This window comes from Suricata suricatta, chromosome 9 (genome assembly GCF_006229205.1).
Source record: "Suricata suricatta isolate VVHF042 chromosome 9, meerkat_22Aug2017_6uvM2_HiC, whole genome shotgun sequence".
In the NCBI taxonomy this organism is placed as follows: Eukaryota; Metazoa; Chordata; class Mammalia; order Carnivora; family Herpestidae; genus Suricata; species Suricata suricatta.
The window spans coordinates 31,482,776-31,500,605 of NC_043708.1; the positions used below are offsets into that span (position 1 = coordinate 31,482,776).

At 47.1% G+C, this 17,830-nt stretch overlaps 1 long non-coding RNA gene across 1 annotated transcript in view; it reads right to left on the bottom strand.

Moving 5' to 3' along the window:
* The window catches only part of LOC115302688, a 90,837-nt gene that overhangs the window by 24,098 nt on the left and 48,909 nt on the right, over positions 1-17,830 (bottom strand). The window contains exon 2 of the long non-coding RNA XR_003913590.1: positions 1,324-1,431. This is a non-coding gene — a long non-coding RNA (uncharacterized LOC115302688). The remainder of the gene's footprint in view (positions 1-1,323; positions 1,432-17,830) is intronic.

The window sequence follows — 17,830 nt, forward strand, 5'->3', positions numbered from 1 at the left end:
TCTGCCTTCCCACTGGCCAGGGAGCTGGCAGGGTGAGGAGAGTGAAAGCGGGCCCCGCCGCCCCCGTGCCCCATTGTGAACCTTGGCAGGACCCAGGTCCTCCAGTGGAACATAGGAGTCGGGTGCTTCTTTGTGCGGATGCATGGCCAGTGTTTGCCTGTGTTGGCAACGCCCGAAGGTTTTTGAGTCTCTGTCTCACAGACGTGTTGCCCCATCCCTCCTCACTTCTCTGGGCTAGGAAAGTTCACCTTGGGGTGTCTGTGCTGTGCACCAGATGAGTACAAAACCACACCAGTTTCTCCAGCAGGATACCTTTTGGATACGCGCTGTTGATGAAGGCACCAGGGAGTGACTAGCTGGTGAAGAACAGTGAGTTACTCTGCTAAGTCAAGGTCTTTTCTTCATAAAGCTGTAGCAACACATACTCACACAGGTCCTCACAGCGAGTCATTAGGAGAGAGCCAATACTAATATTGCTCCTTATATTGCACAGCACATAAAAGGAGTTAGTTTACCATGTGCCACAACATACCTGTGGGTGTTGGCTCTATCCTGCAGGGGGAAACCGAGGCAAGGAGTACTCGGACGTTGAGACCGGCACAAAAGCCCCCACAACCTACTCGTCAAAGGCACAGGGGCATTAACTGGGTGCTGTCTGGGCTTTGGCATATGTGCATTTCTTTTCTCCATCTGCTCAGGGGGCCTTTGATTCCAACCTTGAACTCCCTATCTCACTTTGTAGATCACACAGCCTTCGTCAGGCAGAGGTTTGGAATTCAAAACCAGAGTTTTTGGTTGCAGAGGTCTGGCCCCCATCTGTTGAGTGGTTCCTTCAGTATGACTGGAAGGAGCTGTCAATGTCCCACAAGGTGAGGTCACTTGGAGAGGGAGGGGATACTGTTGTTGCCTATCCAAATTGGTACTCAAAGGGTGTCAAGGGCTTTCAGAGGGAGAAAAGGGGAAACCCCAGAGCTTTCTGGGAACAGAGAGACAAGGATGCTCGTGGGTTATCCAAATTATTCATGTGGTCTAATTCTACACAGGCAGCTTCAGAGATGTGCTGCCAGGCAGATGGGAGGGAGCAGCTATGAGAACGAAAATGACAGCTCACGTTCCTTGAGCCCTGGCTGCTCCCAGGACTGCTGGGCACTTTGCAGGTGTTACCTCATCTGGTCCCCCAGTGACTCCCCTGAGGAGAGTACTATTGTCCTCTTCCTGATGAGGCACAGGGAGAGTAGGTAGCGTGCTCAAGTTCACCCTGAGAGGTCAGGAGGGTGACAGTCACCGAGGCAGGGTAGTGTCGAAGCCAGCATTTTTACTCACCATGCTGTGCTGTCTCTGAGGAGAAGCTGAAGGATCTCCCTCCTCAGAATTACGGCATTCAGTAACAGCTCCTCCATCTGGCGGGACGGCCAGGTCCGGGAGAAGGCTCTATGGACACCAACACTGGTGGTGGAAGATTGCAGTGTCTCTCTGGTTCCAGTAGTGTTTCCACATGGCACCCCACAGTGCCATTCCCTGAGCAGTCACACGTGCAACTAGACAACTCCCCACACCAACCCCACGCCTACCTAGTTTACATTGGTGCTTCAGTGCACTTAAAAAATTTTTTTTTAATGTTTTATTTATTTTTGAGAGAAAGAGAGAGACAGCGTGAACAGGGGACGGTCAGAGAGGGAGGGAGACACAGAATCTAAAGACAAGCTCCCGGCTCTGAACTAGCTGTCAGCACAGAGCCTGATGCAGGGCTCAAACCCACAAACCACGAGATCATGACCTGAGCTGAAGCTGGGTGCCCCTGTACCCTTGCACTTCTGCCCTTAGTTCCTCCTGATCTCCTTCACTCAGTGCCCCGGGCAAGCTTAGCAGAGTTGAGACCCGACCAAGAATGAAGCCACATTTCTCCCAGCGTGGCCCCTAGGCTACCAGCACCAGAATCTCCCAGGGTGCTTCAAGAAGGCAGATTCTCTGTCTCTGTCAGAGACCTCATTAAGATTTTCGGCACTGGGACTGGAAATCTGCATTCTTAACCAGCTCCCTGAAGAGATTCTGATGCTCCCCTAAATTTCGTGGCCCATAATAGAGGCTTTTTCTGAATTAGGATGTGTTGAACATAAGCCAGATGTGGCCGATCACAACCCGGGCAGAGTTACGCTGCACTCTTCCTTCTGTCCCTCAGAGGCTTTGGGGTGGGCACTGTGCAAAGAGCTCAGGGTTTATTTGGGTACAGATTTAAATGGGGAGGCTGGGGTGACAGGATGTGGGGAGTGGCAGAAGAAGGTGCAGGAGGCTGTGTGCTATCTCTGCCAGGCCATTTGGAGGTCCTGGCAAAACGAATCCAGCAAAGATTCCAAAGTGTCTCCCAAACCTCACTTAAAAAGGCATCCCTGAATCTGGCCCATTTCCTACTGAATGATCCCAGCAAGCAGGATGGAGAGTGTATCGGGCCTCCAGGCTTTCAGAAGGGAAGTCAGGCCGCCTTGCAAAGAGTGGAGAATGCAGGAGGGAGCCCCAGGTAGGCCATGTGGGGAGAATGGGTATGTAAGACTTCCGAGGGTCACTTTCAAAGAGGCTTGGGAGAGAGGGGCCCCCTGAGAGACCCCAAGTCCCAAGCTCATTAAAGACATCCCAGGCAGGCCACTGTGTACAGAAAATGAGATCAAACTTTCAGTCAGTCAGTTTGAAGTTTGAAGGAAAAAGAAAACTTTTAAAAATCTTTAATAAAATTGAAAAAGGAAGGGGCTTTTCCCCCATCTCGCCAACAACCTAGGACAACTGAACACAGAGGACTTTAAATTTGGTATGTAGTAAGGGCTCCATGAAAACAATTTCCCAGCTCATTTGAAGGGAAGGTCACTTTTTGTGACCACCTATAACATCTGAGCATGCCATGAGTGTAAGTAACTCAAGTGAAAAATCTTAGTCTGGAAACTGAGGCACGGAGGAGCTAGAAAAGGAAGTGGGGTGAATGGGGAGCCTTTGGGTGTGTGCAGTCACGACTTCTGCTTGTAGAATTGTTTGTGCCCAGGTGGACCTCGACGAGCCACATCATGTCCCTGTGGTTGAGTCTTCTCCAAAACAAGGTAGGGAGGATGCCACCTGGCCTGCACAGCCACTGACTGGCCTGTGGTACTGGGACATCTGGGCAGACACAGTGCCTCTGCCTGTCTTACATGCTCATGTCCTTGTCAGAGTCCAGCCTGGGCAAAAACAGACCTTTCTTATCATCTCTTTAGTGGGAAAACCACAGGAAATAGATTAACAGCAGCTCTGTGGTCTTTAGATTCATAAAATTAGGGCATTACTCAGAATTGCTCCTATGATTGGTATTTATATCGTGTCATATATGTATTTGTTAGTGCCATATATATTTATATTATGTCAGACATCACATATACAAATCATATGTACCTGCCACTTGTATTTACATAATGTCATATATGCAGTGTCATATATATTTATGTAGTATTACATACATGATATCATATATAATAAATAACCTATTATAGGTATATACAGTAAATACACATTATAGGTATTTGTATATACATGTATACACATATGTATGTATAGGTATTTTTGTGTGTCTATATATGACACTATATAAATACTAATCACAGATATACACACACACACATGCACATGCACACACAGTCACTGGTTGAGGAACCTAAGGCTTCCCAGGGAGGCCATGGACAATAAACATTTGACTCCTACTGTGGGTTGAATTGCATCAAGAAGAGATATTGAAGTCCTTATCTGTGAATATGACCTTATTTGGAAATAGGGTCTTTGCAGATGTAACTTAAGATGTAAGTTAAGAGGAGGTCATACCAGAGTAGGATGGGCCCTTATTCCAGTATGACTGGTGCCCTTATAAGAAGAGAAGAGACACGGACTCAAGTATGTGCAGGGAGAAGGTGCAGACCCACGGGAAAACTGGCCTGATGGAGGCAGAAGATGGAGGCGGTGATTGGTGTGATGCACCTACAAGCCAAGGATCAATGCAGATGCTGCAGCCACCAGGAGCTGGAAGAGGCAAAGAAGGACACTCCCCTAGAGCCTTCTGGTAGCAGAGCCTTGCTGACAGCTTGATTCAAACTTCTAGCCTCCAGAACTGGGCGAGAATACACTGCTGTCATTTTAAGCCACCCAATTAAGCCCCAATGTGTGGCACCTTGTTCGGGCAGCTCTAGGAAACTAACATGACTCCCATCGCAGAGTGCTAGGGAAGCATCAGTCAGGCTTTTGCATCTGCTCAGCCCCCCAGTTCTTGGCTGCTTTCCCTGCTCTCTCTCTCGTGGGGAAGGGGTGGGGTGCAGCTACTTAACTGTTTCCAACTGAAACCAACACTTGAAAGGGCATGAAGGCCCCCAGATGCCTTGCTCCTCTGTGGTGATAGCTGATGGCTAAGGCCACACGTCCACCACCCTAAGCCCAGGCTGGATCATCCGGAAATGGGGAGCAGAGATAGGAGGACACCAGCTTACGCTCCCGGCACCAGCACACATGGCTTTGCGCCCTCAAAGCATGGTGGGAATTTATGGGTAGTCTGCCTCAGAACCAGAGTTCCGGCTGTGAGAGGTTTCCTTTGTTCGCTTTAATGGTACACAGGAATTCTCCCCACGCCCTCTCAAAACAGCCACACATCTTTTTAAAATTTGCACCTTTTTTTCAGGCTGGTTTCCTATGGTGAAGGAGAGGCTAGGAAGTGCCCAATAAATCATCTGTCTGTCCTCACTCAATTGAAAGGCAGGAAATGCAGAGAACAGTCCCTTACCTTTTCCACTTTGCATATAACAAGAGCTATCAGGACCCTTAGAAGGGCAGCTGCTCTGACAGCAAAATTAATTCTTCTTCCAGGCCACTGGAGTTGTTTCCAGGGACCAGACCCAAGGGGGCAGGTAATTTGGGATGTTGATTGCCTTCACTACCAGCCCTTTCCATGAGCAACCTTCCCGGGACCTGCCCTGGGAAGTCGGTTCAAGGAGTTTGCAATCTACATGGCACAACAGCTAAATCGTGTGCAGGAAGATAATGAGCAAATATGAGGGAGTTTATGGAGAATGTCCGAGGAGAGGTGGTAGGTGTGGGGGGAGGAACAGAGGATGCTTCCTGATGGTCAGTAAAGACCTCTTGGAAGGATCATAGGACGAAGGGGTGGCCCCGCCGGAGATGTTGGGGATTCCTGAGAATGGCCTGGAATGGTGGCTGGAAGAGGCAGGAAATCATGCGGCTCACTCGGGGAACAGTGGAAACCCACGGGGTGTGGAACCGGTCAGGGCACCGGCTGGCCGTCCCGGCCTCACAGCCTCCACTTGGACTCGCTGTCAGAGAAACATAGCAGTTCCTAAAGCTTTTTGGGGCTAATGTGATCTCTGCTGGGGCTTTTCTCCAGAGGCCATGCAGGAGGGGCCCACCGTGCATTTCACAGCAAACGGTTCCCAGCTTGTTCACACACTAAAATTACCCCTCCATCTCTCCTTTTCTCTCGTTCTCTCTCTAGCCACCTCCCCTTAGCCTGCCCTCTTTCTGCCCTGGGCCCCCCACCCCCACCACTGCTGCTCCGGGCTCCTCCTCTTGTGACCTGCCCTGCTCCTCCAAAGCCCAGGCACCTGCCATTCAGGACAGGTGAGCTTCTCCTTAGGGAATTAGAGGCACTTTTCTCCCCATGACTAGCCCTCTGGCTAGCTTGGGACTCTAATCCTCCATCTGGTTCTTGCTTCTGGAACAATCTGGGGCGGAGGAATGAAGGTCTGCTCTGCAAGGAGGGAAGGTAAAGAAGTAGGAGGCCATGGTTCCTGGAGTGGCCTGAGCAAGGCTCTGGGAAGAAAAAAACTCCAAAGGAAGACAGGAGAGGCAGACCAAAAGGTGGCACAGCATCTGGACAGACTTTCAAGTTTGAAGTCTGTCCCCCGTTCAGACTGGGAGCCATGAGCCTGAGTCTGTTCTGCTTATGCGACTTCTCTAGGCCCCAGCATGGTGCCAAACACGTGCTGAATCTGTTCATGCCTCCTGCATAATGAATGTGGGGATGGAGGGATGAATGTGTGAGTGAGGAGCCCAGCAATGCCCCAGCCCAAGACCCGGGACCCCCTGCAACACCACGGCAGGTGATGGGGTTCAGATTTCACTATCCCAAAACACGTACTTTGGCGTATCGAATACTTTAGGCTGAAGGAGTCTGAGAAAATGGCAGAAGTAGGAAGTTCACTGTGCCCTCTTGCTCCCCACCCTGCCCCTCACCAACACTGCTCCCCTGAAACAGGTCATAAGACCCTCATGTGAGGGGTGTCTTTCCTATACCCGGAGGTATCTTATCTCCAAAGACAAAGGGACAACAAGAGGAATCTTAACAAACAGGCTTGGCTAAGCTTGCCCCCGTTTACGACGCTTGCCTCATGTTCCTTGGGCTGTCACGTTCCTCCACAACTGCCCACTCCTGACCAAACCGAACATACAAATAGCCGGACCCAGCTGTTCCTCCAGGCTCCACTTCCTTGGGAAGGTTCCCGCATCCCATACCACTTACATTAAACAAATATGCGTGCTCTTCTCATACTAAACTGTCTTTATCAGTTTAATTTTCAGATCCAGCCAGGAACCCCCAGAGGGTTGAGGAAAACTTTCTCCTTCTATATACAGGTCAATGGACAGATGTTCCGGGACTCACCTGCACAGCTGACTGTGATGGTGGCAATTCCACCAAGGTCCCCCGTACCTGTCTCCCATCTGCCCTGCACTGGTTCACACCTGGGTGGAATCACAGTGTGGGAAATGCTCTTGGGAGACCTTGAAGTCCCCCTCCCAGCATATGGACCAGGAGACTCTGGATGGTTCAGGGTGTGACTCACCCATTTACCTAGAGGGCCAGCGTGGGGTTTTCCCTGAAATACCTGCTCCATGGACTAGATGTCAAGGCTTAATGTGTTGTCCCTTCCAGAAATATTTTAACTGTAAGAGATGACCCTGCTGAGTTGATAATATTTAACACAGGAGAAGGGAAGGAGAGAAAGGGAAGAAACACGCATTGATTCCCTATTGTGAGCTAGTCACAGTGCTAATGTTCTTAAGAATTTTTTTTATTTATTCGAATCCCTCTACTGCTATTCATTTAACAATTACTTCTTGAGCACCTACTATGTTCCAGGGATGTTCTAGGCATGGGGGAAAAGCAAGGACTGAAACAGACAAAAATCCTGTCCATAGCACACATGCTAGTAGAGAAAGGAGAAAATGAAAAGAATGCATAGTATATTAAAGGTGATTGATGATGGAGAAAAATAAAGCAGGGAAGACAACTAGGAAGTGCCAGTGATGGGCGGGACGGTGGGAGGGTTGCAATTTAAAAATACGGTGGCTGGGAAGGCACCACTGATAAGGTGACATTTAAGCATAGACTTGAAGAAGGTAGGGAATGAGCTGTGTCCACATCTGGAAGGGAATGTTCCAGGTGCAGGAACCACCTGCACAGGGGATGCTCCTGCAGCAGGAATGTGCAGGGTCTGTTCCAGGCACAGTCAGACTCATCTGCTGGGTAAAACACTGGGCCCACGCTCTAACATGGAGAGAACGGGCTCTTCCTGGTGGCTCACCAGGTTAATTCGTCTTGCGGAGGACGCCAAGGTCGCAGGCATGGGCTATATTTGTTTCCTAACAAAAGTCATCTCGTAAAGACAGAAGAGTAGGTCACAAGAGAATGTATTAATTATCACAACTCTGTCCTTCATGCTGGTCTGGAGCCGAATGCCACTGCTGTACGTACTTAGACAAATCACACTATCTGAGCCTCAATTTTCTCTTCTGCAAAATAGGGGATAACATTTAATAACACCCACCCCAAGAGTTTGGGTTAATATATTGTATAAAGCATTTTGTAAACTGTGATGTGCTGTAGAAATTGTTCATTGTTGATAGTGTTATGCCATAAAAGCAACTCAGGGTCTATGCCCAACTCAGGTTAGGCCTGTAAAGCCATTTTCATAGGCAAAGATAACTTCTTAGTTCTATTTCCTGGGTTGCAAAACTATTTTTACTTGGGTGTTACAATAGTCTTTCTATTCGGGGCTGGGAAAAGAGTCACTGAGGCTCTCACCAGCCCCTCTGAACTTTGGCTGGATCTGTTAGACCATTTCCCAAACCCGAGTTAATCCTCCTTTCCCCGCCTTTGCCCTCTCACCACTTTGGCTTCTGTCTCCCAGCTTTGTGGAGACTCGTGTGTCTGCGCCCATGGTCCCTGTCACTAAATCCCACAGTGTGACTGCGACTGCACTGTCAGTGGTGCCAAACCATTTTCATCCTTCGGTTAAGTCCTTGTTTGCTTCCTGCCGCGAGAGCTTAGAATCCTAGTACCCAGCCCCATGGCGCCTCCCCTCACTGTGGGCAGAGGGCCGGCCTGTAGCTGCAGGAAAGGTGCAAGTTCAACAACATGGGCTCCTCCCTGCCTGGACATTCCTTACAGACCTCAGTCTCCCCTTTATTCCACCCACCTTCTCTAGATCCAGAGCCAACAGCATCTCCCTGTGGAATGGATGATTTCTTCTTATGCTGATGGCTATATCACACTTTCTACAGGAATAATCAAATCTTAGGAACAAGAAAGCTGATTGCTATATTGTTTATTATAAAAACTGAGAAGCAACTCTGTGTCCAACAAATGGGGACCGATTAAACTGATGATGGGGACAGCCATGAGATGTCAAGGAAAACAATAAACGGTATGTCCCAATTTTGCTAAAAGCCAAATAAAATTGTCAATGATAAACACAAATGAATGTGCATACGGGGGAAAAAAAAAAGACTGGAAGGAAATATACAAAAATATAAACAATGATTATCTTCAGGCAATGAAATTATGAGTGACTTTTACTTTTTTAGAATTTTACTACATTCTGAAATGTCTACTGTAAGCATGCAGTATTTTTATAATTAGAACAAAAAGCAAAAACATTATTAATGCTTCTCCATAAAAGCTGTGGGTGAATCAGTTCTTGTCCCTTTAAATGGAGCCTTTCCAGGGTGGGATCTGGCTGACAGCTGTGCAGTAACTCTGGTTACATGGAAGGCCTAGCAGAAACCCATAACCAATTAACATTACAGCAGGAGCTGAGGCATGCAGAATGGAAATGCCTCAATGGGAACGTGTTATTACTAATTTTTTTTCATTGTTGGACAGGTGTTTAGAGGAATGTGCTAAATTATCTTCAGATAATTTTTTTTTAATGCTACGGTTATCCCATTTTTCTGCCTGTTTCCGTGGGAACTTTTGATATGGGGAAGCATTCGGTGTGGATATTTCATTGTAAGTCTGCTTAACCTCTTTACCTGAGGCCCTACTGTGTGCTGGCACTGGTGATACAAGGGCTGATCTGCAAGTGCCTTACACCAGTGGCTTTGGAAATGTTTGGGGGTGGTTTGGATCATCCAAACGATCAGAGGAAAGTGCTAGAGATTTAGTGGGTGAGGGCCAGGATTGCTAAACAGTCCTATGTAACTGAGAACTGACCTTCTTCTCATGCCACCATGCTGGGGGAGAAACACTGAACTGGAAAATTGATGCAGGCAATGCCTGGAAAGGACAGAGAGAAAGGAGGGCGGGCTGATTCTCACTCAGCCTTGTCATGCTAGTGTCCAGGGTGACCAGATCTCTCAGGTTTTCCGGTAAAGCCAGAAATGTAGATGATGATGTAAAGTCTCCCAATTTTTAAAAAACACTGTATGGGCCAAACAAAACACATCTGTGGGCCAGATTTGGTCCTCTGGTTGCCAATTTGCAACCTTGTCTTAGGGAAAGACACAGTTCCTGTCTTCATGAGAGGAGTGTAAGGGAGCCTGTAGGAGGTCAAGTTCAAGTTCTAGAATGGACCAACCTAGGTTCAAATCACAGCTCTGTCATTCACACCATAGGCTATGATTTAAGGCAAATGAACATCCTCTGAACCTTACTGTCCTCCATGAAATGGAATTAATGGGAACACTCACTGGTTTGTTATGAAGATGAATCCAGGTGGGAGAAGTCCCCAGTAACCTGCACATGGGAAATGCTTAATAAAGTAGAGCTATTATTATTTTTAAGGCTCTCACAGTCTAGAGTAAGTGCTTACTGTGTACAGTACACTGTGCTAGGTGCTGTGGGCTTATAAATACGTGTGAGAGAAAGCCCTTGACCTAGACGTGTTTTCATTCTGGAAAAAGAGATAAGCCTGGGACATAAATATTGTAAGCATGTCAGACATATGAATGTGACTGACATCAGACTGTTACAGGAGACCAGAGGCAGGTATCTCTTATGAAGATGGTGGAGAGTGGGGGTGATGGAGTCCAGCCAGAATGAGAGGGAGGGAAGGGGTGTCCTAAGCAAAGGACAGATTATAAAATCATAGGAAGAACTGAGTGCTTACCTCATGCTAGGCACTCTCTAAGCACTCCATGAGGTGGTAAATGTGCTCCTTTGGCCTCAGACATGTAAAGGAAAAGGCATGAATCTGGAAAGGTCCCCTGGAGCCAGGGCATAGGGTGCTGACTGCCAGGCCAGAGCCTGGCAGGGTATTTAATTTGTGGGCAGGGGTAGAAGCAGAGAAGTGACCTTCAGGACCTACTGGTCCCAGGGGGAGCACAGGATGGAGTGGAAGTGGAGGTGGGGGATGGTGGACTTGTGCAGAGGCCATGCATGAACCCAGGGGATGGGCAGGGGGCCCTATGAAGGTTTTCTTTACCAGGTTTTTGGACAGACCCAATTTGGTGGGTGGTAGGGCATGCTGTCAAATCTGATTGCCTGGGAACCAATGGGATATACAAAGTAAAAACAATTTTAAACTCCTGTCTTGAACCATCTCCATGCTCTCCTGCCTCTCTTTCCTCATCCCCCACCAGCATGTTAGTGTTCTCTATTGACCAGTCTTCATGGTTATAAATACTTTCTCCTTAACTATTTTTGAACATTTTGGAAGCAACTCTTTCTCTCACCAATGTTGTGTTACTTTCAAATCTCCCCAGAAAACCTGTCTCTACTGCTATGCTCCTACCCCTGCCTCTTTAGAACACAGATCACTAGACTTCTGACCCACCAAGGCTGGGTATAGGAAGAGGGTGCTTAGTAAATTCTGTAGAACAGTTTTTTTAAAGGGGGAAATGGTTAATCCACTGAAAGAACAAACAGTTTCCAAGTACCTCAATCCATTTGCATTTCAACAGGCAAAATGGTGCTTAAACTGGAGGCCCATCTTTTTTTTTCAAAGTAGACCAAGCCACACCTCTCCAAGACTATCTTAGCTGTGATTCTGATTTACTCTATAGGATGGAGAGCAATAAGCCCATTTTGCTGGGGATGTTTGATGCCTGAGCTTCTTTAAACCATAACTGAAATTAATCGAAATCAGTTGCAGTTTGGCTACAAGGCATCTTTAGCATGAACAGCTTGCAGCAGTAAAGAACTATGACAGCGCAGACCAGTGACTTCATTTTTCATTGACTGTCTTATAGAGGGCAAGTTTCCTGTCACTGGAGGTGACCAAACATCATGCGCTAGCACGAGGATTGTGCCAGGGTATCCCCCAGGAATCAGTAACAAAGAAATAGCTATCAGGCCCTTTCTTTCTTTCTTCTAGAGCCTTCTATAAACGTGTATTCAGGGCCTGGCCTAAACACCAGATGTGAGCTAATGATCCTGTGTTTACCTGGCCCTGTGATTTGGTGCAAATCACCTCTCATCAGGTTAGACTCAAAAGAAATCTGAGCAGACTCCCAGGCTCAAATATTCTATGACTTATAGACAGACGCTCAAAAACTAAGACCTTTCCAAGTTCAACTCAGAACCTTGGAATTAGAATTGACCGGCTGAGAAGGGCAGACTGACAGCTAGAAGCGTATCTGGTGGCTTTTGCAGGACCTGACATGGCCCTGGGCTCAAGACTCTCAACTCCCACTGATTCCTGGTGCCCGAAAATGTCAGCCTCAAGACTAGTCCTGGGGATTTGAATCTCCAACCCCGTTCAGGGGTCCTGTAATCAAATGCAAATTATGCCTTTAAGCCCCAAAGGGATGGGAGGAGGGATTAGCTGACAACCCTGGGAGCTGCTGCCTAAGGCCCTTGGGAGTGACAGCCCCCCACAGGGGGAGGTCAGGAGGGAAAGAACCGAAAAGGGAGAGAGCTCAGGAGGGGTCAGAGGCCTCTTACAGCCCCCACTTCATCCTCTGTGTGCCCCCCCCCCCCAACAAGGCCCTGGGTGGGGTCTAATCCCCAGGCAGCCTGCCCTCAGCATTGTCTTGCCAGGGTCAGGACCCCCACCCCATGCGTCACTGGCCACACTCTGGCCCCTCAGCCTCTGTGCTCTCAGTGCTAACCTGCAATTCTCCAGGCCAAAGGGCCCAGATACATCCAATCTGTTTATCTTACTCTTCTTCAGGCTCTGAGAAGTCAGGACTGAACACAAAGAGAGGGGGGTCCTGACGGGGCCACAGCTTGGTGAAGAGGCACACAGAGGGTGGCAGAGCAAGCTTGGAAACAGCTCCCCAAGAGTAAACCAAATCTCTCTCCTCCCAGCCCTACAATCCTTTCCAATCAGGGAGTCTAAAATTACCATATTTACAGCATCTGCAGCCAAGCCGAGCACTAAACAAGATGAATCGCTGTGACGCACAATCTGAGTGGAAGTATGCAGCAGGGCTGGGCTGGGCTGGGCGGCAGGGTGCAAGGCCAGAGGAGAGAGCAGGCAGTCCCTGGCTGGGGGACTGACAAGATTCACTGGGTACCAAACCCAAAGGGATGTAGGAGAGAGAGCAATGGACAGAGAGAGAGAGAAAGAAAGAGAGAGAGAGTTTGAGGACATGATGTTGACTTTACAAAGCTTCTCCTTTTCCTCCCTCTGCCTCTCTAAGACAGGATGGCTGGGAACTTGCTTGCAGTGGGACACCCATGTCTGTGAGTCCTCTTTCCAAGCAGCCTTTTCCAGGGAATCTGTGGTCAACCCACATAGACTAAATGACTCCATTCATAGAGAAGGCTCAAGAACCTGGGTCATGCAGCTCTGGTAGACACCTAGGTGGGAACGGTGGGAGCATGTTCTGTGTCGTGGTGTTCCAACACTCTGCACCAGCCTGGCCTGTTCTTTCCCTAGAAGTGAAAATTCCCAGGAAAAGAGAGTGACTCATGACCTGCAGATGCTTTCTCCAGATCCAAATACAACAGAGACCTGGGAAGACACGGCGTTGAGGCCCCACAGACTCTAAGACCAGTGCTGATTCTCCTGCATCAGAGCCTCACTGCAGATCCCTTGGAGTGCTGGGGCTCTGATAGGACTGCTAGACCCCTACATTCCTCCCTTTAACTGGAGCATCTCCTCTTGGGTCTGTTGTGTCCTGGGCTTCTCTTCATGTTTTCATTTCATTTCTGCAACATTTTCAGTGCCTAAAATAAGTGTGGAAATCATTGGCCTGGGCTAGAGGGCAGGAAGTAGAAGACAGTACATGGGTGGCATGAAGGAAGGCAGAATGAGCTGTGTCATGAAACAGGTTTGGATGTGTCAGAGAATGCTGAGAAAAAGAGGTTAGGACTGAGGGAAAGTTAAGATCAGGACTCACATGTGAACCAGCGCCCAGAGGAAAACTTCTTCCTTGAGAGAACTGGAACTGGCTGCCATTTGCAATAACCCTGCTGGAACCTGAACCCAGATTCAAAGTGGGGGCCATTTGTTAAGCAACTGCCTAATCCTCATGAGCCATTTTTGGTAGGAGGTGGTAAGAGGCAGAGTTTGCCGGTGTTCGAGTTGTGGCTGCCCACTCAAAAAATATTTCCAAGCTGAGAACATTCTCAAATAGGCACACCACTCAGCACATGACTAAATCTGGCCCCACCCCTAGGGTCTCTTAGAAGGTGAAAGTCCTGATGAAATACACAGATGTGTTTCTGTTCTCAGTAACCCAGAATTTCTAAGAGCCTCCCTTTACCACTGACATGGTAAGAAATGGGCAATATTAGTCACCCAAGATGGCAGCTCCTATTTTCAACACTCTGACCTAGAGGGGCTCATATTTCTCATCAGTGGCCAGGAGTCTCCCTCTCTTCTCCTTCTACTTCTTGGACCTCCCCTTCTGTCTTTTCCATGGCTTCTTTTTCCTACTCTCCCATTAAACTGTGTTTCTTCCAGGTTTGGGCTTCCATTGTCTCTTCAAACTCTGCTCTCCTTAAGTGACCTTACTCTCTGCTGGCTTCATTTATTACCAAAAACCTGTGACCTCAGCCCCAGCCATCTCCTCAATTGCTTACATATATTTCTCACTATCTGCTGAACATCTCCAGTTGGACATTCTACAGTTGTCTCAAATCACACATGTCCAAAACTGATCTCATTATCTACGCCTTCCTGCTCCCATGACAAGCCCCTCCTCGGGTTCCTCCCCATCCTTTCTCTCTCAGTGGTATCACCAGCCACTCAGACATCCCAATGGAAACCTTAGAGTCCCCCTCTGACCTTCCCTCTCCCCCATCCAGGCCAGTGTTAACCTGATAAGTCCTTTAAACCTTTCCCCCTTCCATCTGTGCCACAGATGCCCCAGATTAGGCTCCCAGCATCACTCTGCCACTACAGTCCTTCTTACAGGATCACCCAGCCTCAGATGCCTTCTACTCTACAAACAGGAGACAATTCTCTGAACACAATCTGATTTGGTAAATATTGCTGATATTTGGTAAATTGTGCCTGGGACTGGGTTTACAACAGTAAGTATGACCAGTAGGATCCCTGTCCTCATGGGACACACATCCCAGTTGGGGAGCCAGACAGGAACAAGCAGAGACCAAATAAGTGAATAAAACACTTCTAAGCTCTAGTAAGTGCTATGAGACAAACAAATCAGGGGCTGAGGTTGGAAATAATGGGGTGGGGTGGAAATCTGTGCCACCACCCACACAAAGACCTTCAAAGGCTCCTCATTACACACAGCACAAGGTTCAGACTCGGCTTGGCATGCAAGCCCCTTGCCAATCTGGGCCAATCTGTTTTTCAGCTCCTCTTTCACACAACCCCTGCCTCCCCCCACTCTAACCCATGCTTCATGTCCTATTCATCTTTGAATTCCTAGCCCCATGTTCCTGGCAGATAACAAGCAGGTAATAAATGTTTGGGGAATCAATGTGTGGAAGAATGAGTGATGGACTGAGTTCCCTTTATAGTCGTGCCCTCTCCCCTTTCTCACATCTGCTCTTTGGTAGAGCTGCTTTACAAGGGCTCCTTTCCCTGAGTCTCCATAGAGTTTCTCACACTATTTCTGCCCCAGGTACCTAGAATACTTGATGGTCTCTCCAGGTAGACTGCTAAGGCATAGAGGGCAAGGACAGTCTTGTTTCATTCTGAAAAGAAGGCTGGCACACAGCAGGTGCCTGAAACATGCCAGTTGAGTTGATGCGAAGAACATGAAGAAAAAGGGAAGAGATTGGTGTTCTTTTTGGACTGTTCTCTGCTAAAATAACTCCAGTGGCCAAAATAGTTGGGTGGAAAGAAGCACTACAAAGACATCATTGCCAAGTGGACAGCCAGAGGTATACACCTCCTCTTGCTCAAGGAACAGCCTCAAAGAGTCCAACTTTGTCACTATGTCTTTGCTTTGAAAATATTTTTGCACAACCAAAGCAGGGAACAATGAAGCAAATGCATGCCCCTAGCACTCTGAAGATCTGCCTGTATCCATGAGAACAGAAACTCCCCTGGGTTAAGAGTTGGTTCTAGGGCTCAGCTTATCCTTTCATGGGATCTCTTAAGAACCAGCTCCATTTCTATCTTAGCAACCTAGGGTACTTGCTTCTTTCTAAGGACCTTAAATGAAACCTAACTTCTCTGCTGTTCCCACATCCTGTTCTTGGAACTCCTTAAACATTATTCCCTTAGGCCAGAATAATTGAACACAGGGGTCTCTTGGTCTTTGGCTAATACATTTGGCAGAATGGGGGAAAGTGGACAGGGAACCAACTATAAAAATTTTCAATAAAAAATATGAATAAAGGTAAGAATAAAAATGAGAGGTAGATTTTATGAATTATTTTAGGCTTAGTGCCTGCTCTCAGAAGGTACTGGGCATGTGCCAATCTGCCTGGCTTTCTCAAATCACTGTTGATTCATTTGAATATCACACATGGTCACCTTGTCCTCCTTTCTTTTTTTCAATCTCCCCAGAAAGCACCTCACTCCTGACCTGAGCATTTCATTAGTCCTATCTCCTTAGAGACCATTTCGGATTTTTCTTCACAGCCTTATTTTATTCATTCTGGCTCAATGTCATCAACCCAACTGTCCTCAGCCAAGCCTCCAAAGGAAATATGATCCACTTGCTGCGTCAGATCATTTGGAAATAGATACAATTGGCTTGGAGTCATTCCATGCAGGGCTGTAAAATTGCTCTCTCTCCCCCTAAGTGGGTTGGGTCAAGCCCAAACTGAGGCAAGAAGTTTCCAAGAAATACAGAGCAGAGGACTATAGTAAGTGGTGGTGATTCAGTCAGTGGTCCTCTTGCTTCTGAGTCAGTATTAACCTTCCACTAGTGGCAAGTATGTATAGGCTACCTTCACAGTCCAACAAAATAGTAAGGTCTTCACACTGGGGTTCATGAAACACTTTACAAGAGCAGCAGGATTGTAGGCTTGGTGTGAATCTCTTCATTCAAGCCAAGTTCTAGTCTAAATTTTTGTGTTTCCAAGATAAATGAAGGTAGTTAAATTGATTGTGAGATTTATGTATCTTGTGCAAAGTTGGCAAGATATCTATACTTTTATTGGGCCAACTCTACAAACTACCATTGAAATTCTCACACACATTGTCCCAAGTTCTCTTTGGGATTTCAGATAGGATCAATTTCTTCTTTGAACTAATTTTGTACTGTGCCATTTTGTTTTAACTGCTTGAGGAGGTACCTGGTATAATGAAGGTTGGAATCAGAACACCAGGGTCAAAGTCTCAGCTATATCATTCTTTGGGTAAGCTATTGAACATGCCCCAGTTCCTCATCTACAAATGGGAATTGTGCCACTTGTTTTGTAAACCATAAAACAACTTACAAATATAGGAGATTTTGGCCTTACCAGTGGCTGTGTGGTTGAAAATGTAGTGATTCTCCAGGTTCTACTGAAGCTGTGGGCCAAAACAATGTGATAAGAACATGAATGTGGGTGGTCAGGTGAGTAGGACACTGACTGCCCTGATAGAAAGCCTAGTTTTAATGCAAGCCAAATCCTTTAATCTTATTCATTAGGACTTTTATATAATCTTTTACTGAAGATAAGTCTTAGAAGTAAGCCATTCAATCTTGTATCCAATGGAATAATTTTTCTCCATTTGTCCCCCAAGAATACCATGATAATTCTTGATAATCAGTAATATGCCTTTACTGATGGATTCTAGGTCTCAGACCTCTGGCTTCTAGGGAATAGGAATAAGTCTTTGATTTGCAAGGGATTTAGTCCTTTGAGGAAGATGTACTTTTAAAACAGACAACCATGGGAAAAAAGCTAGTGGGACAAGCTTTTGAGGGCAGGGGTTGGCAAACTACAGGCCTGGGGCCAAATGCAGTCTGCCCTCTATTTTTATCAAGATAGTTTTGTTGGAACATAGCCACCTTCATTTGTTTCCATACGTATTGTCTATGGCTACTTTTGCACTACAATAGTAGAATTGAGTAGTGACAAACAGTATGGCCTGCAAAACTTAAAATATATTCTATCTGGCCTTTTATAGAAAAAGTTTGCTAACCTCTGGTCTAAGAGTATCAGGTCTTTTAAAGCTATAACTTGGGTCCTCAAAGTTGAGGAGGAGTTAGCCAAGTGAAGGACAGGAGAAAGGCGTTC